Source organism: Salmo trutta, chromosome 5 (assembly GCF_901001165.1).
Source record: "Salmo trutta chromosome 5, fSalTru1.1, whole genome shotgun sequence".
In the NCBI taxonomy this organism is placed as follows: domain Eukaryota; kingdom Metazoa; phylum Chordata; class Actinopteri; order Salmoniformes; family Salmonidae; genus Salmo; species Salmo trutta.
In genome coordinates this window covers 42,490,168-42,510,448 of record NC_042961.1, presented here as the reverse complement: position 1 = coordinate 42,510,448, position 20,281 = coordinate 42,490,168, and the positions used below count along the sequence as shown (strand labels likewise).

At 42.2% G+C, this 20,281-nt stretch overlaps 1 protein-coding gene across 2 annotated transcripts in view; it reads right to left on the bottom strand.

Moving 5' to 3' along the window:
* LOC115194208 (DENN domain-containing protein 4C) overlaps positions 1-12,140 on the bottom strand; it is an 81,221-nt gene extending 69,081 nt beyond the window's left edge. For both annotated transcript variants that reach the window (XM_029753684.1, XM_029753686.1), the window contains exon 1: positions 11,851-12,140. The gene's annotated coding sequence lies outside the window, so the exon portion shown is untranslated. The remainder of the gene's footprint in view (positions 1-11,850) is intronic.
* Positions 12,141-20,281: the final 8,141 nt, after the last annotated feature.

The following is a 20,281-nucleotide window of genomic DNA, read 5'->3' as shown; positions in this document are numbered from 1 at the left end:
GGGGACAAACAACAACAATAAGAATAAAATAAGATAAGATAGATACAAAACAAAAATGTGAAGAACATTAACCAATCAACTAATTAGCACATGTAGGACAGCATGCAAGTGTGTGTGCATGGACTTTGCAGATGTATTTATCACATGTGCAGCATATAGTATTTGTTTTACAGTCCTTCTTTAGGGGCAGAATTGGAATATCCTCCACTTGCCTGCTCCAGCTGCAGCCTCAGGTGGATCAGGACAAGATTCAGACCCCTGAATAGCTTTCACAAGCGTTGCAGAGGCTTCTGGGCGGGGGAGGCGCTCCCTTCTTTGAATGTGTGGGGTTACAAGTGCCTTTCCCAGCTGCTCCAGGAACACCCTCCTCTTGTTCCGCTTATCAGGCATCCAGGTAGGGTTGATCTTGTTCCATATCACGAAGGCATTGTATGAGGACACATCAATGATGTTATGGAAGATAACCAGGGGCCAGCGGGCAGTCATCATTCTGCAGCTGTAAGTTCCAATCACCTTGCCCAGGATGTCCATGCCTCCTTTGTTGTGGTTATAGTCCAGGATGATGGCTGGCTTCCTGTCCTCACAATCACTGATCTCAGCTGTTTTGTGCAGTGTGATCAGGAGGACCACATTCTTGTTCCTCTTTAGGAGGTAAAAAACTAGAGTGGTGGTGAAGTCAAAACTTCGATGAGAAGGCCTCTCTCCCCTTTGATGCAAGGAGTGCAGGGGGGAGCTCAGGCCTGTTCTTTCTAACTGTGCCAACCATGGTGGTCTTCCTCTTCAGGAGCAGCTGGCTGAGTTCATAAGAGGTGAAGAAATTGTCACGTGGCATTGTGCCCCCTCAGTCCATCTGTCACATCAAGCACAACCCGCGTCCTCTGGTTCTTCTCCGGGCCTCCACTGGTCGGCATCCCTGTGTAGACCAGTGGACATCTTCCAAGCGTAGCTGGATTGTGCGCCACAGGTCACCCAAATCTTGATGCCATACTTTGCTGGCCATATACTGCCAGAAAGGACAGTGACCTTTTGACAAAAGAGATGACTATCAGTAATTAGTATCAGTGTCACAGAAAACAATCACATAAATCAATGATATTACAGCAATACATAATAAAATTAACAGCGTAAATCACTTTGATTACAGATATGAAAATAAAAATGTACCTCTGAATGGAACCAGTTGCTCATCCACTGTTACTTCAGGCCCAGGGTTGTAGAGGTATGGCAGACGCTCCACCCACTTCTCCCAGACCTCTCTTATGGCCACCAGTTTGTCTCTCAAACGTCTTGCAGGTCTTGACTCACAGTTATCAAATCGTAGCATTCTTGAGAAAGTGTGAAAGACTTTCAGTGGCATGGAAAATCGCCCTTCCACTCTCTGCATTCCAGAGACTACATGTAGCCTCGCCTCGGGACCTATACACACCCGCTAAGATTAGCAGCCCTAAATAGGCATGCAGGTCAATCTCATCCATCCTTTTCCATTTGTCTCCATATTTACAGAAACCCTCCAAATGTGTCATCTCCATGAAGATTTTTTCGATGACTGGTGTGATGAACATGTAGAATGTCTTGTGGGCCCTGGGGTCATCCTTATTACATTTTGTGCTGGCATCCTGCCCTGGTTGTCATATGGTGACAAGGACCATGTTATTTTGCTGTTCTTTGACAAAAATGTCTCTTTCAGCTTGGGGGATTTCTTCATCTGAAGATGATGCATCGTGCTCTGGGTTATATTCTTCCCCGTCTTCTTCTTCAGATACTACCGCCTCTAAATCATTGTTCTCTTGTTCCTCCTGGACATCCGAAAAAATCTGATCAACGACCTGTTGGGCACTGAAACGTGCACTGTGAACGTGAGTCATGTGTGGGGTCGTGGAGGGGAGATGCTGCACATGCACAAGAAAGTTCAAGTTCAATCAGTAGCACACAATCTCAATTTCTCATTGTGTGTGTGTGTGTGTGTGTGTGTGTGTGTGTGTGTGTGTCTCTTTTCGTTTTTTGTGGTGTGTAAATGATTTTATAACTGCCCTAAGACAATCTTTAAACCCTGGTGGTGTACAGCTTTCATGGAAATATGAAGGCGATGTCTCACTTTTTCTAATGTTGGGGTCACTTTAGGAAAAGTCATAAAATTTCAAGTTCTCTCTGCTGTTAAAAATACTGGCGGGTCATTTTTGACTCTTAAGACCACACAAGGGTTAAATAAAGGTTAATAAAATCAATTAAAAAAAAGATTTACAGCAATTGTTAAATAGGATAGGCCTTCTCTAGAATACAGTATATATGCAAATGAAGTGAGTAAAACAGTATGTAAACATTAAGGTGACCAGTGTTCCATGTCTATGTACACATAGAGGCATGTCCTTAGAGGCAGGCCCTAAGGTGCAGGGTTGAGTAACCGGGGGGGTAAGAGACTAAAGTTCAAGGCAGGGTACAGGGCGGAGGCCGGCTCGTGGTGACTGTTTAACAATCTGATGGCCTTGAGATAGAAGCTGTTTTTCAGTCTCTCGGTCCCAGCTTTGATGCACCTGTACTGACCTCGCCTCCTGGATGGTAGCGGGGCGAACAGGCCGCGGCTTGGGTGGTTGATGTCGTTCATTATCTTTATGGCCTTCCTGTGACATCGGGTGGTGTAGGTGTCCTGGAGGGCAGGTAGTTTGCCTCCGGTGATGCGTTGGGAAGATCGCACCCCTCTCTGGAGAGTCCTCTGGTTGTGGACGGTACAGTTGCTGTACCAGGCGGTGATACAGCCCGACAGGCTGTAAAAGTTTGTGAGGGTCTTAGGGGCCAAGCCAAATTTCTTCAGCCTCCTGTTGCGCCTTCTTCACCACACTGTCTGTGTGGGTGGACCATTTCAGATTGTCAGTGATGTGTATGCTGAGGAACTTCAAGCTTTTGAATAGCTCCTCCACTTCGGCCCCATCGATGGGGATGGGGGGGGGTGCTCCCTCTGCTGTCTTCTAAAGACCACGATCAGCTCCTTTGTTTTGTTGACGTTGAGGGAGATGTTTTCCTGGCACCACTCCGCCAGGGCCCTCACCTCTTCCCTGTAGGTTGTCTCGTCGTTGTAGGAACTCAGGTCTATCACTGTTGCGTCATCTGCAAAAATGTATGATTGAGTTGGAGACGTGCGTGACCACGAAGTCATGGGTGAACAGGGAGTACTGGAGGGGGTTCAGCTCGCACCCTTGTGGGGCCCCTGTGTTCAGGATCAGCGTAGTGGAGGTGTTGTTGCCTACCTTCACCACCTGGGGGTGGTCCGTTAGGAAGTCCAGGACCCAGTTACACAGGGCGGGGTTCAGACCCAGGGCTTCGAGCTTAATGATGAGCTTGGAGGGTACTATGGAGTTGAATACTGAGCTGTCGTCGATGAACAGCATTCTTACATAGGTGTTCTTCTTGTACAGACGCAGGGCAGTGTGCAGTGCAATGGCCTCATCCGTGTATCTATTGGGGCGGTATGCAAATTGCAGAGGGTCTAGGGTGTCGGGTAAGGTGGAGGTTATATGATCCTTAACTAGACTCTCAAAGCACTTCATGATGACAGAATTGAGTGTTACGGGGCGATAATAATTTAGTTCAGTTCCCTTCTCTTTCTTGGGTACAGGAACAATGGTAGCCATCTTGAAGCATATGGGGACAGCAGACTGGGATAGGGAGAGATTGAATATGTCCGTAAATACACCAGCCAGCTGGTCTGTGCATGCTCTGAGGACGCGGCTAGGGATGCCGTCTGGGCCGGCAGCCTTGCGAGGGTTAACACGCTTAAATGTCATACTCACATCGGCCACGGAGAACGATAGCTCACAGTCCTCAATGCGGACAAAGGTGTTTAGCTTGTCCGGTAGCAAGACGTCATGGCTGGTTTTCCCTTTATAATCGATAACTGTTTGGAGTCCCTGCCACATATGTCTTATGACTGAGCCGTTGAATTGCAACTCCACTTTGTCTCTGTACTGACGTTTGAAGCGGTGGTTGGTTTGCACACCTACTGAGTCGGACTAAAAGTCCACTCCGAATACCTCTTCTCGGGTGGCGGTATTTTGAAGCAGGCTTTGGGATAAGTGGATCTGCCTAGGAGTGTACTGACAAAGGATCCAATTCAGGAAAGTCATATTTCTGGTCGAAATGCTGGTTAGGTACCACTGCTCTGATCTGAGCTAATAAATGTGAGAAATAACACTTTTTTTCCTCTTTTTTTGTTTTAATACTGCAAAGTTGCTTGGGAGCCAGATGTCTATCGGCACCCTCGTTGGAATTACTGCCACATTTACTTTTCCTCAGCCAGCCAGACGAGTAACGAACGGCAAAATCACTAGCTTATGTCAAACGAATATCCCACATAGTAGAAAAGTTGACATTCTATTGGTCAGCATGTTCTGTGCAAGAAAGAAATAGCCCATTCCAAACTCTGGGATAGTTGTGGGAATATAGATCCCAAATTCATACAACCAGTGCGACTAGGCTTCATAACATTATTATTTATTTATTTTAAATAATGAGGCTGATGCAACAGATCAGAACGTTTAGCTTAAAATGTTTATAAACTATTATTTCTTCACATTTTAAGTGCGCAAAACGTTCATTCCATAATGCAACCACAGTAGTCAAACGCGAACGGTTTCATGTGACAGAGATCAAAATATCCGTTAGAAATGTATAAATAGGGGAGATCTAAAGATACAACTAGCATGGGTTGCTAACATGACTAGAATTATGCCTTTTGCTGCTGGACAATGAAAGAAAGACCATTAGAGCATGAGAGAAATAGGCTACTGGTTTTATTAGCATATGGAAGTCTTTAAAATAATTGCCTTTACGTTTCTATGGTCAGATTTTACTTTGAAGCAAGGTAAGACACGTCTCATAATGAAGTTAAAATGTTTTGGTTTCAAACAATTAAGTATAAGTTTTCAAAGTGCATAATGCCTCCAGCTCATTGCAAAGTGGTGTGTGATGCGCTGAAGCCTGCCTACTGTTGTCTATATGCACTTGAATGGCGAATGGGAAGCGCACTTTAATTAATACAAATAGTAGCTCTTTAAATCGTGGCCATCAAAACTGTTAACACTCGATTGCATTTTAAAATTGTTATGCAATGATTGGGCTTATAAAAGCACGTTTCACACCAGAACCAACAAATGAGCTGTTTGAGCAGCTTCGCACTGTCTGACCAATTTTCCCACTCATAAGCTCTGTATATGTATGCTATGCAAATAGGATGAACATAATGACTAATACACACGCGCCAATTTAATTCCACAAATTAACATATAAGCATGACCGGTCAAATGTATTTCCATCGACTGGTATTTCCATCAATGAATTGGCTAAAAAGCATAATATTTTTTTCTTTCTCCCGGACAATTGGTCAGTTTTATTTATCGGCTTTTTATCATTTTTTGGGGGGGGGAAAGCCAGCTATTACTGGCTAATGGAAACCCTGGTATGTGTGTGTGTGTGTAAGTCTGTGCTTGCGTGCATGCGCGTGTGGCCATTGACAGCAGACAACCTTGAGTCTGTTCAGACATGGCTCAATTATTCCAGCAGAGCAGAGGCAGAGGTACGTGTGTGCTGGGATTCCAACTGCGGTTTGTAATTACCAAAACAATGTGTTGTTAATGAATCAAAACAATGTATTGTGAGAAGATGTCCTCTTCAGCTTAGGAAAAGTTGAAACATCTCACTACATCAGTTTTTGGGTTAAGAGTAAAGAAAATAACAGGGTGGGGTGGGGATGGAGAAGATGCATGCATTGAGAGATTTCAGTATGCACAAGACATTCCCCACTCAGTGAGAGCTAGGCCAACAACACTGAGGCCTATCCCTGAGCCTACTCATTCCAGCCAATGAGGCAATCAGCAATGGATGTTGTTTACCACGTTATTACTTGTCAATCAGAACTGAGAAGAACTCACGAAGAAGGTCATGATGACAAAAACACAGACACCCCCGCCCGAACTGCAAATCCTTTCCCAGACACATTAGGCAGCAATCCGCAAAATGTCACCGATGTGCACAGTTAAAGGGGAAAATATCTATTAGCTTATTATAACACTTTGCCAAAAGGCATAAAGGCCTCATCTGCAATTTGCAGCAAAATGGAAAACAAACCTGTCTACGTAGATGGAGGAAATGATGCGGCCACCCAGCAGAATTGGCAAACAAGACGAGAGAAAATCCACGACTGGGCCAAAGAGCGATTAAACGTAGTCCAGGACCACCTGTTCTTAAGCGCAGGCAACCTGTTGACAGAAGTCAGATTGAACTCCTGATGTTTTCCCTGCTCTGGGTAACCAAGTGCCTCCAGACATCCAGACTAATATATTACACAGCTCAGGTTGGCTAGGCTAATGCATTATCCTAGCCAACCTGGAAAATAAGCAGTCTTCACTGAATTACGAGTGGTTCACATCTTTCTAGTTCTTGACAGAGAGGGCAATACGACAGAACTTTCCCCGCAATTACTGAAGACCAGACACCTTTTCTTATCCGTCGGATGGGTCAACAGTCAATATTTCTGACGTGTGAGACAAAGCAAAGCAAAAGAGCCGCAGCGAAATAGGTCATTCAGTCTAAAAACATAGCCTGTAACCTACTACTGACATGAACAATGATGATAAGACAGTCTTCTGCTGTAATACCGCAATTCACAAGCATAGTGTGCACATAGCCCTAAAACAGCCGTTGTTGATTTCTGGGTATGATAATGTCATATTGCTAAATCTTCATTCAAGAAACAGGAAAGGTTCCAGGTCCTAGTAAATTGTCAGATTTCACACCAGAGCATCATCTGTTTCAACAGACAGAGCATATGCAACAGTCGAGAGAGAAGGCGGCAGAAAAATCAATTCCATGCACCACAAGTTGTAAACCTCCCACGCACCAATTCTATGAAAAGGTGTGTCAAAAGTGATGAGTTTTTCCAAGGACAAGGCAATTTCATGTTGCATCTCAGGCAGGCATAAGAGCCCCAAAACAGATAATCAGCACAAGTTCAATCCAATAGGCTACAATACAGTGCACAAATTAGTATGCAAGAGCACAATGTCTCAATGCATATGTGTGGCTTTCCAAGTGGAGTTCTCCCTTCACTACCAGCTATAGAAAGAGAAGACATGCAGACTGCCAGTTGGAGTCAAAAGGACTTTGTGACCTGGGTCTGAGTGACACTGACATGGGGTTGGTCCACTGACTAAATATGAGGGGTCGTTCCATGTTATTTCATCAAGCCATGACAACCACCATCACAGATTGTTCTGAAATATTTTGTTGAAATCTAATTTGATCTTAGAAATTAAGCTTATTAATTGCACCCAAATTGGCCATTTGACTAGATTGACCAGGTGAGTAAATCATTTGCTTGAAATTTTAATGGGCTGATGGTGCCTGCATCCGATGGTCGGTCTCAGTGGAAGGAGAGAGCAGCAGACTGAGGGCCCGCCTCTCATCGCCCCTCCGCTCTCCATTTCCTCCGCTGACACTGACCAAAAAGGGACACCGTGTTCCAGCTGATGGGGAAACTCGAGTTGCACCACATTATTTCTACCTCATGCACAAATTCATGTTGTTACTCCTATAAAAAAAACAGAGAAAGTGACATATTCCTCGACATTAAAAAAAGACCAAAGCCGCTAACATTTATTTATTTTTCTTCAACATTTTTAGTCATTTACAGTAGTGAATGCATACATTTCATTTTTTTCTTTTTTGTACTGGCCCCCCGTGGGAATCGAACCCACAACCCTGGCGTTGCACACACCATGCTGGCGTTGCAAACACCATGCTCTACCAACTGAGCCATAGGGAACAACAACGCAAGCCTATCGGTACACTTTCCTACTCATTCATTACAGCTGCAGTGCTGGTTGTAGCGCGAGTGGAAGTAGGAAGAATGTAAATTGTATGGCTTATATAAAAGTGTTGAAATTGTGTAAGAAATTAAACATGAACTTACTCATAAAACAAGCAGCTCATTGTTGTATTCGTTGACAGCCTTTCTAGTGATGGCTTTAAAAGTTTAGAAATCTCACAGTATCAACTTTGCTGTAACTTTCTTTTACGCCTACTACGTTACTGCAGACACGGTAACCTGAGCCATCCGATTGACCAGCGGTAGGCCTATAGTGCACTTGATTTGCTCACCGGGCCTGATGGGAAAGCAGAGTTTGTACCTTGAGACACATGAAATGGTTCAAAAATCGGAAAACTTTGCCTACCCGGCGCGCAGGGAAGCTGAATCAGGTGCACCTACCGTCAACAGCGCTGGAGAAATAAAACTAAAATAGAAACAAGACTTTATCGTTGAGTTAACAGATCTGTTTAGCGATCAACTAGAATATTATATGAATCCTATACATTAACATTGTCAATTTGCGTGCAATCAATTAGCTTATTTTCTCAGGAGACCAAATTATACTTAACAAAAATATAAACGCAACATGTAAATTGTTGTCCCCATGTTTCATGAGCTGAAATAAATATTCCATACGGACAAAAAGCGTATTTCTCTCAAATGTTCTGCACAAATTTGGTTTACATCCCTGTGAGTGAGCAGTTCTCCTTTGCCAAGATGATCCATCCATCTGACAGGTGTGGCATATCAAGAAACTGATTAAACAGCATGATCATTACACACGTGCACCTTGTTTTGTCACAACACAATGCCACAGATGTCTCAAATGTTGAGGGAACGTGCAATAGGCATGCGGACTGCAGAAATGTCCACCAGAGCTGTTGCCAGAGAATTTAATGTTCATCTCTCTACCATAAGCCGCCTCTGTCATTTTAGAGAATTTGGCAGTACATCCAACCGGCCTCACAACCGCACCCAAAAGTAGGTTCTTGCTCTGTGTGACATTCTAAGACAGCTTTGTTTACAACTGAAAGTCTAGCACTGTGAAATATAGTACTGCCACGTTTTTGTTTAATTTTCACGTAATGTCAAGCACATACCGCCAACATTTCCAACAGCAGACATGCTTTACATACAAGTCTGATAAAAGATTTGCGCTGTGGGGTGTGACGTCATCTACTGCCTGTGAGGGCTGTGTGTTGGCTGTAGGAGCTACAGAATAAATACAAGGCTAGTCCTATTGACCATCTGCCTGACATATGACTATCAGCAGATAAACGAGGTATAGAGAGAGAGAGAGAAAAAAAATACCATCTTGGCCATCTGTTTGACTTATGATGACTATCAGCAGGAGAGAGTGTGAGACTGAGAAAATGAGAGAAAAGGAAAGAGAAGAGAGAAAGGCTAAAATAGACTTGGAAAAAGCTTGATTGCAATATTTTTTATATAATGGCTCTGGTGCCATTACAATGCTTGTGGTGGTCCTTGACAGATAAAGTACAGGTCATTGGAATCAGACAGAGGTAGCTGAGGGGTGAAGGAAAGCTCAGCTGAAATGTCACAAGACTCACTGCCTCCTTCCTCGAGTGTGACGAGCAGCCAGACAAAAAGCATTCTTTCCACAGGGAGGTGGAAAAATTCACTGCCCTCGCTAACTACAGCGATAGACAAAATGGTCCCAGATCCATTGAAAGTTGAGGACAAAGACTACAGTACAGAGACATGCGAGTCATGCGAGTCACAAAGGAAATGAACAAGTCACCTGATTCTTTCAATCATGCTTTAGCAAAGTTGGAGAACTATCTCCATTTATAAACTACTTCCTGACTGTGTGTGATGTGCACACGTCTTGTTTTAAAAACTAAATACCCTCATATGAACTATTGCTATAAGTCAATTATGAGACTGAAGTCATTCATACTGTACTTCTCATCTGCTTCACACATAACGAGCCACAATCTCTATTTCCACTACCCACATATGAGATGGCAAAATGCACTCTGCCCCTGTTCACACTATGGACCTAAACTGCATGCGCAAGTGACGCATATAAATGGTGTCATATTTCTCTTTCACATGAGAAGTCCTACCTAAGTAGCTGCAGTACCAATGAACTATTACTTTTCTTCTACCCACAATGCCTAGTAGTGGTGCCCGGTAACCGTTGAGCCCTGTCCGTTAAGGTTCCCTTACTTCCTCATTTCCCGTCACAGACCTGGCACCTAGTTGTGGCACACAAGTAGAAGTTAAATAAACACATGTTTACACAAGCAGCACAGTTCTGATATTTTGCACAGTTATTGATCTTTTGACCAATCAGATCTTTTGCCAATAATTGTGAGAACAAAAAAAAAATCTGAATTGGACTGCTTGTGTAAAAGCAGCCAAAGACAAACACCCACCTGGGGCACATGACCCAGTTTAGAACACTGAAATGGGGAAAAATGTACTCCAATACCCTCACAGCAGACATATAGTTAGGACAAGGGTGCAACTTGCTACAAAAGCAGCATTTCAGTGCATTCCAGGGGTTGGCCTGAAAAGATGTGCAAGCAATAAATCTGAATAGATTGAATCATAGTTGCATAGTGCGTTGTTTCTCATGCTCTGAGACAAGTCAGATCATGTTCCTCCCTCACAAGAGTGAGGGAATTTAGTGTCACAAACTGCATTGATATTTGCTACCCTAATGGAAACCTAAATGTGGCTACAGTACCTGTGGTGAAATACCATCCCTTTTGCCCTGCTGGGACCGATGCCACAGACTGGCACAGAGATACCATGGCACACACACACTTGGAAGGCCTCATGGAGGTGGGAAGTAAGGAATGACGCTGATTCATATTGTCAGTGCAGCACCTCAGTTGCTTGCTGGCAATCAGTCAAGTGCTGAGCCACAGATATGTGAGCACCTTGACTTGCACTCAGTGACAGACAGTGCACATAGACAGGAACCTATACAGAGCTTCAGACAGACATTCAAGTAGGCATAGGGTTAGCAGTGTGGTTAAGGGTAACCTAAGGTTAGGTTTAAAATCTTCAATTTGAGAGAATCTAGAAATAGGCGTGTTTATGACTGTGGCAACAACACATGTCCTCTGCAAGGAGTCAGGGTCACACAATGCAGACATTGCACAGTCAGTCACAAAGGTCATTGGGGATATAGGTCTAGTAAACACACTAAGGCTTGTAGCTTAAACTGAGGTCCACACTTTGAATAATGTAGTAGAGGATTGTTCCGGAATTACTAGGCTACTACAAATGCTCTGCATGTTTGTTTTTTAGTTCCATTAAGGCATAAAAAAAATACATTATTTTCCCAGTCAGATTTCCAGTGGAGAATATAGCATTATTAGCAGAAAATAACAAGGAAATACCCTAGGTTGGTTACAAGTCAGTCTGATTGTTAGACTTGATCTTTGAGAGAAAGAATTTCATGTCGGGAAAGCAATATATATTTCAATAGATATTTCAAAAGAAAAACGCTGGTTTTGCCTGACAACAAATTGTCTATCGAGAGTGTTGGCACACCCAAGCACCTGCAACGTTTGATAAGAGTACAGGAGAACCGATCCTTCATAGTATATGAGGGTCTAGACTACAGGGGTCGGGGGAAGAATTATGTTCCAACTGTTGCATCTTTGCCTACGGCTTAGAAGTACTTCAACTTCCGATCACTCATGACAGCGTCTGAAAACAAAACATTTCACTCTCAATAAGAGACTCAAAATGTGTTAGTTTGCGCAGGGAAATACAATTACGCTGCCTGTCTTTCTGTTGCGCAGTAAAAACTACTATGCCACCACCGCTCTTGCAATATATTCACGCAAAGTACTTGACATTTCTAATGTCTAAAAAATGTATCATATCGTTAAACTGCATCATGACAAAGTAACATTTCATCCACTTGTACTGATAAACTTAAAGCGCCTAAACCAACCAAAAAAACGTGATTTGTTCCCCAACCCAAAGAGGCAGGCTGCAATACTTACCAGCTCTTTACAACACTATAAGAGACAATGTTGTCATGTAGGCAACTTGCAGCTTTCACCCGCTCGAGCTATTCCGTTCGTGTTTTACATTACCAAATCCACCACTGAAGGCACAAAGTGGGTGCACTTCGATAATATTTGAAAACTTTGTTTCCCACTTGTTCGCGACACTCTTTTATCGGTAGCTATCGGTGCAAGTAGGCGCCATGTTCGTGTTTTGTCAGCTACTTTGGTGAGCTAGTCTTGGTTTGTTTAGACCGCTGCTTGAGACAGAATGGAACCGCCCAGAGAATAATGACTGGCGCTCAAACCAGTATTCTGCCAGCAGCACAAACAGTGACGTCATTTTGTATGCTAATATTCAAACCTTCAAAATAAAAGCCTGCATTTCAAAACTTTGCAACGTGGATAACTCATGCAAATGATAATGCATTTTAATCAGTGGCCACTTTTATTGTGCCAACAAGAAAATGCCATAAGTAATTAATGAAAACAAATAAAACATAGGGTTTTAAAAACATTAAGAGCAATAATGAAAAAATATAATGTTGACACTGGTATGTTGAGTGTATTGGGCTGTAGAGAGAGAACTTTTCTACCTGTCTCAGCTAAAGTGGGGTGGAAAATACTCAGTAGGGTCTCCACTAATCAAATATGGTTAGTTTTGGAGGTGGACTGTGTCCCATGGCCTGCTGCTGGCTTTTCACTCCGCCCCCTCTATAGCTTCCAATACAATACACTGCAATAAACTGTACATGAGATACATATTGGCTAGAGAAAAAGTTTCTACCTGTCTCAGTTAAAGTGGAGTGGGAAATACCTAGTGAGGTCTCTACTAACCAAATATGGTTTGTTTTGGAGGGGGACTGTGTCGTACATATCCAGCAGCACTTCGTTCTCCACCCCCTCCATAGCCCCCAATGCAATACACTGTAATAGATTGTACATGGGATATATATAGGCTTGCAGAGAGATAACTTTTCTACCTGTCTCAGCTAAAGTGGGGTGGGAAATACTCAGTAGGGTCTCTACTAACCAAATATGTTTCGTTTTGGATGGGCACTGTGTTCTAGACATATGCATTTAGTCCTGCATGTTATATTAATTCCAAAACAGTAACTTAATGTACTGTTGTTGTGTTGAAAATCAGTTGTAACAAACACTTGAACACCTTTTTTTTGTTGCCTTGCCTTGTTTGCTTCTAGTGTGAAATAAAATGTAAACAAAGACACAATGTAAACAATGATGGACTGGCATACCTGTTAACAACCAAGATTAACCTAATGGTGATGGTAATAGCTCCACCTTGACACATTTAAATCAGTCCAAGGCCAGCCTTGACATGGTGCCAAAAATTGCATGAGGTCAATCGCTTGGCCTGACAAATAAAATATTTTCGAGGTAGTATCCTAGTAAAATTATGTTGCTATAGGCTTATATTACCCCAATAATGCATAGCCTTCCAACAACTGTCTTCAACCCACGTTGGTCGCAATCAATCCAAAGGTTTGCCTTTTGGAAACGGGTTTTGGACTGATTCATGGATCATAGCCCATCTCTCCAAATTGTAATTTGTGAGAAGATTATTACTTGGCCCTTGTCTTATTAGAAACTTAAATGTTTAGCATTTGACTTCCAAACATTAAAGGCACGCTTGACATTCTTTTCAAGCAAATTATTACAAAGGGAGAAGCACCACACACATTCAGTAAATGCGCAGTAATACTCAGTAGACAAACAATTTGGACTAGCACTCCAGATATTTTTGTACTTTATGTTTCTTGTGTAAGGTCAAAAGTCACCACTGTAATTCGAAACCCTGTATCCCCATCTTATTTTATTGATCTTCCAGCAGTTGGCAATGAGAGGTTGACCTACAGATTGAGCTCAGTAATCTGTCATTCAGGGATAAATGCCAACAAAAGACACTACTGGGCCTATCTTATATTTGACTCTCTTAAATTTAAAATAATCTCTATATAGATTATCTCTATAAAATCTACAGACATTGAGGATACAGCAGGAGTTATACATTTTTATGAATTATGTAATGAGGGCCTTCACAGAATATCTGATAGTGAGCAAGTACAGTCCTGTGAGTCAGATTCAGATATTGATGTTATTCCAACTATTTCCCTAACCACTTTGAGGGTAAGGTCTTTCCTGTTTTGACATTTCTGAAGAAAACATCCGCTTTCAAAGACTGTCACAAAAGATTACATAAAGCAAACAGTATGAGTAATAATAATGTTACTTTAATAATGTTTACATATCTTGCATTACTCATCTCATATGTATATACTGTATTCTATACTACTATATCTTAGTCTATGCCGCTCTGACATTGATCGTCCATATATTTATATATTCTTATTCCATTCCTTTACTTAGATATGGGTGTACTGGGTATATGTTGTGAAATTGTTAGATGTTACTTGTTAGATATTGCTGCACTGTCGGAACTAGAGGCATAAGCATTTCGCTACACCCGCAATAACATCTGCTAAACACGTGTATGTGACCAATACAATTTAATTTGAGTTGATTTAATGAGTCAAAATCAGCAATTCAGAAGTCAAATAAAATATATTTAAAAAATGGTCACATGCACCAAATGCAACAGGTGTAGTAGATCTTACAGTGAAATGCTTACTTACAAGTCCTTAACCAACAATGCAGTTTTAAGAATAATAAGTGTTAAGTAAAAAATAGATAAGTACTGTACTTAAAAAGAAAAAAAAAAGAAAAAAGAAAATTCAAGAGCAGCAGTAAAATAACAGTAGCGAGGCTATATACAGGGGGTACCGGTACAAGTCAATGTGCGGGGGCACAAGTTAGTCAAGGTAATTAAGGTAATATGTACATGTAGGTAGAGTTAAAGTGACTATGCATAGATAATAAACAGAGAGTAGCAGCAGCGTAAAATGGGGGGGGGGGGGGCAATGCAAGTAGTCTGGGTAGCCATTTGGTTAGCTGTTCAGGATTGGGGTAGAAGCTGTTAAGAAGACTTTTGGACCTAGACCGCTTTCCATGCGGTAGCAGAGAGAACAGTCTATGACAAGGGTGGCTGGAGTCTTTGACAATTTTTAGGGCCTTCCTCTGACACCGCCTGGTATAGAGGTCCAGGATGGTAGGAAGCTTGGCCCCAGTGATGTACTGGGCTGTACGCACTACCCTCTGTAGTGCCTTGCGGTCGGAGGCCGAGCAGTTGCCATACCAGGCAGTGATGCAGTCAGTCAGGATGCTCTCAATGGTGCAGCTGTATAACTTTTTGAGGATCTGAGAACCCATGCCAAATCTTTTCAGTCTCCTGAGGTGGAATAGGCTTTGTCGTGCCCTCTTCACGACTGTCTTGGTGTGTTTGGACCACGATAGTTTGTTGGCGATATGGACACCAAGGAACTTGAAGCTCTCAACCTACTCTACTACAGCCCTGTCGACGAGAATGGGGGCATGCTCGGTCCTCCTTTTCCTGTTGTCCACAATTATCTCCTTTGTCTTGATCACGTTGAGGGAGAAGTTAGTACCCTGGCACCACACAGTTAGTACCCAGTTAGTACCCTGGCACCACTCTGACCTCCTCCCATCGTTATCGGTGAACAGGCCTACCACTGTTGTGTCATCTGCAAACTTAATGATGGTGTTGGAGTCGTGCCTGGCCATGCAGTCGTGAGTGAACAGGGACTACAGAAGGGGGCTGAGCACGCACTCCTGAGGGGCCCCCGTGAGGATCAGCGTGGCGGACGTGTTGTTACCTACCCTTACCACCTGGGGGCGGGCCGTCAAGAAGTCCAGGATCCAGTTGCAGAGGGAAGTGTTTAGTCCCAGGGTCCTTAGCATAGTGATGAGCTTTGAGGGCACTATGTTGTTGAACGCTGAGCTGTAGTCAGTGAATAGCATTCTAACATATGTGTTCCTTTTGTCCAGGTGGGAAAGGGCAGTGTGGAGTGCAATAGAGATTGCATCATGTGTGCATCTGTTGGGGCGGTATGCAAGACATTTCACAGTTGGATGCAGTGAAAACAGGACAGACTACACAACCATTGCTTCAACACTGGTTTCAAAACATTATATGACATTATAGAATCTTTCATGAAGGAAATGCTACCTGCAAATGTCTTGATCTCAACAATGACCTCAACAACATTCTCTCAAAATTGCAGTCTGAACGAAGTGCTGCTGGGTATGTTCGACACAGTCCCCCCCCCAAACTAACCATATTTCTCTACTAACCATATTTGGTTAGTAGAGACCCTACTGACTATTTCCCATTCCACTTTAGCTGAGACCGGTAGAAAAATTCTCCCTACAAGCCAATAAGTATCCCATATACCGTGTATTGCATTGCAGTCAGTGGTGGAAAAAGTACCTAATTGTCATACTTGAGTAAAAGTAAAAATACCTTAATAGAAAATTACTCAAGTAAAATACTATTGGAGTAGAAGTACAAAAGTATTTGTTTTAAATATACTTAAGTATCAAAAGTAAATGTAATTGCTAAAATGTATTTAAGTATCAAAAGTAAAAGTATAAATAATTTCAAATTCCTTATATTAAGCAAACCAGACGGCACTATTTTCTTGTTATTTTATTTTACGGATAGCCAGGGCACACTCCAACGCTCAGACATAATTTACAAACGAAACATGTGTGTTTGTGAGTCCGCCAGATCAGAGGCAGAGGATGACCAGGGATGTTCTCTTGATAAGTGCGTGAATTGGACCATTTTCCTGTCCTGCTAAGCATTCAAAATATAACGAGTACTTTCCGGTGTCAGGGAAAATGTATGGAGTAAAAAGTACATTATTTTCTTTTGGAATGTAGTGACGTAAAAGTAAAAGTTGTAAAAAATATATAAATATTGAAGTACAGATACCCCCCAAAACTACATAGGTAGTACTTTAAAGTATTTTTTATTTAAGTACTTTACATCACTGACTGCAGTGAATGGAGTGGGTGGAGTAAGGAGTCACGAACTCTGTATTTAACCCGTTGCTCAGCACAAGAGACACATTTAAGTTTTGCAGACTCAGAATAGTTCCAATAACATCTGTATTTTATTACGTGTATTTCTTTAAAGATCGCCTACACAACAGCCTTCAACATACCAGTATGTTTGTAAAATTTCAAAAGAAATGCTGGTATAAATAATACAATATTTGGATAATACGTCAAATTATCCATTTCTTTTTTCAAAAGTGGTTTCAATTTTGTGAAAAACACGTACTGCACTAAACAATCGACATTACCAAAGTTTAGCATGTCTTTACTAAACTTCGGGAAAACATCCACCAACGAAAGCAAGCATAAAATCCTGCTGCTCAGAGAACGGTAATGGCGTTCAGATGACGAGAACCTTCGTCCTTTTCCATGGGCCTCTTATGCCCCCTATCTGTAATGTAGAGCATGATCTTTTTGCACTGGTTGTAGGCCACAGATTCCATGGCCTCTTATGCCGTCTATCTGAAATTTTGTGCATTATCTATATAAACTAGTAGTAGGCTACAGATGCAACATATACAGTACCAGTTTTCTTTATTTTACTATTTTCTACATTGTATAATAATAGTGAAGACGCCACAGCTATGAAATAGCACATATGGAATCATGTAACCAAAAAAAGTGTTAAATCTAAATATATTTCATATTTTAGATTCTTCAAAGTAGCCACCATTTGCCTTGACAGCTTTGCACACTCTTTGCGTTCTCTCAATCAGCTTCATGAGGTAGTCACCTCAAATGTGTTTCAATTAACAGGTGTGCCTTGTTAAAAGTTAATTTGTGGAATTTCTTTCCTTCTTAATGTGTTTGAGCCAATCAGTCGTGTTGTGGCAAGGTAGGGTTGGTATACAGAAGATAGCCCTATTTGGTAATAGACCAAGTCCATATTATGGCAAGAACAGCTCAAATCCCAGTCTCCATGGGGGTACCACAGGGTTCAATTCTTGGGCCAACTCTTTTCTCTGTATACATAAATGATGTCGCTCTTGCTGCTGGTGAATCTCTGATCCACCTCTACGCAGACGACACCATTCTGTATACTTCTGGCCCTTCTTTGGACACTGTGTTAACAACCCTCCAGACGAGCTTCAATGCCATTCAACTCTCCTTCCGTGGCCTCCAACTGCTCCTAAACACAAGTAAAACTAAATGCATGCTCTTCAACCGATCGCTGCCTGCACCTGCCCGCCCATCCAGCATAACTTCTCTGGACGGTTCTAACTTAGAATTTGTGGACAACTACAAATACCTAGGTGTCTGGTTAGACTGTAAACTCTCCTTCCAGACTCACATCAATCATCTCCAATCCAAAGTGAAATCTAGAATTGGCTTCCTATTTCGCAACAAAGCATCCTTCACTCATGCTGCCAAACATACCCTCGTAAAACTGACCATCCTACCAATCCTCGACTTCGGCGATGTAATTTACAAAATAGCCTCCAATACCCTACTCAACAAGCTGGATGCAGTCTATCACAGTGCCATCCGTTTTGTCACCAAAGCCCCATATACAACCCACCACTGTGATCTGTATGCTCTCGTTGGCTGGCCTTCACTTCATAATCGTCGCCAAACACATTGGCTCCAGGTCATCTACAAGACCCTGCTAGGTAAAGTCCCCCCTTATCTCCGCTCACTGGTCACCATAGCAGCACCCACCTGTAGCACGCGCTCCAGCAGGTATATCTCTCTGGTCACCCCTAAAACCAACTCCTCCTTTGGTCGTCTCTCCTTCCAGTTCTCTGCTGCCAACGACTGGAACGAACTACAAAAATCTCTGAAATTGGAAACACTTATCTCCCTCACTAGCTTTAAGCACCAGCTGTCAGAGCAGCTCACAGATCACTGCACCTGTACATAGCCCATCTATAATTTAGCCCAAACTACTACCTCTTCCCCTACTGTATTTATTTATTTTGCTCCTTTGCACCATATTATTTATATTTGAACTTTGAACTTTCTTCAAACTACAAATGTACCATTCCAGTGTTTTTCTTGCTATACTTTATTTACTTTGCCACCATGGCATTTTTTTGCTTTTACCTCCCTTATCTCACATCACTTGCTCACATTGTATATAGTCTTATTTTTTTTCCTACTGTATTATTGACTGTATGTTGTTTACTCCATGTGTAACTCTGTGTTGTTGTATGTTGTCGAACTGCTTTGCTTTATCTTGGCCAGGTCGCAATTGTAAATGAGAACTTGTTCTCAACTTGCCTACCTGGTTAAATCAAGGTGAAATAAAATAAAATAAAATAAATAAAAAAATAAGCAAAGAGAAACGACAGTCCATCATTACTTTAAGGCATGGTCAGTTAATCCTGAAAATGTTAAGAAATTTGAAAGTTTCTTCAAGTGCAGTTGCAAAAACCGTCAAGGGCTATGATGAAACTGGCTCTCATGAGGACCGCCACAGGAATGGAAGACCCAGAGTTACCTCTGCTGTTGAGGATAAGTTCATTAGCGTTACCAGCCTCAGAAATTGCAGCCAAAATAAATGCTTCAGAGTTCAAGTAACAGACACATCTCAACATCAACTGTTCAGGGGAGACTGCATGTGTCAGTCAAATTGCTGGAAAGAAACCACTACTAAAGGACGCCAATAAGAAGAGAAGACTTGCTTGGGCCAAGAAACACAAGCAATGGACATTGGACCAGTGGAAATCTGTCCTTTGGTCTGATGAGTCCAGATTTGAGATTTTTGGTTCCAACCGCCATGTCTTTGAGATGCCGTGTGGGTGAACGGATGATCTCCGGATGTGTATTTCCCACCGTAAAGCATGGAGTTGGTGTTATGGTCCTTTGCTGGTGACAATGTTTTATTTAGAATTCAAGGCACACTTAAGCAGCATGGCTACCACAGCATTCTGCAGCGATGTGCCATCCCATCTGGTTTGGGCTTTGTGGGACTATCATATGTTTTTCAACACGACAATGACCCAACACGCCTCCAGGCTGTGTAAGGGCTATTTGACCAGGAAGGAGAGTGAGGTAGTGCTGCATCAGATGACCTGGCCTCCACAATCCCCCGACCTCAACCAAATTGAGATGGTTTGGGAGGAGTTGGCTGCTTTTCCTTCACTCTGCGGTCCATCAAGTGCTCAGCATGTTCTGGGAACTCCTTCAAGACTGTTGGAAAAGCATTTCAGGTTAAGAGAATGCCAGGAGTATGCAAAGCTGTCAAGGAAAATAGTGGATATTTGAATTCTCAAATAAATCAAAATATTTTAACACTTTCTTGGTTATGACGCTATTTCATAGTTCTGATGTCTTCCCTATTATTCTACAATATAGAAAACATTCAACGGTTTTTATTTTAACTGAGTAGGTGTTCTATTAACCTTAAATACCACAGCAGTCATTACACTACTGGTCAAAAGTTTAGGGGGTGCTACTGTATTTATTTTGTGAAATCTCAAAGCTACCA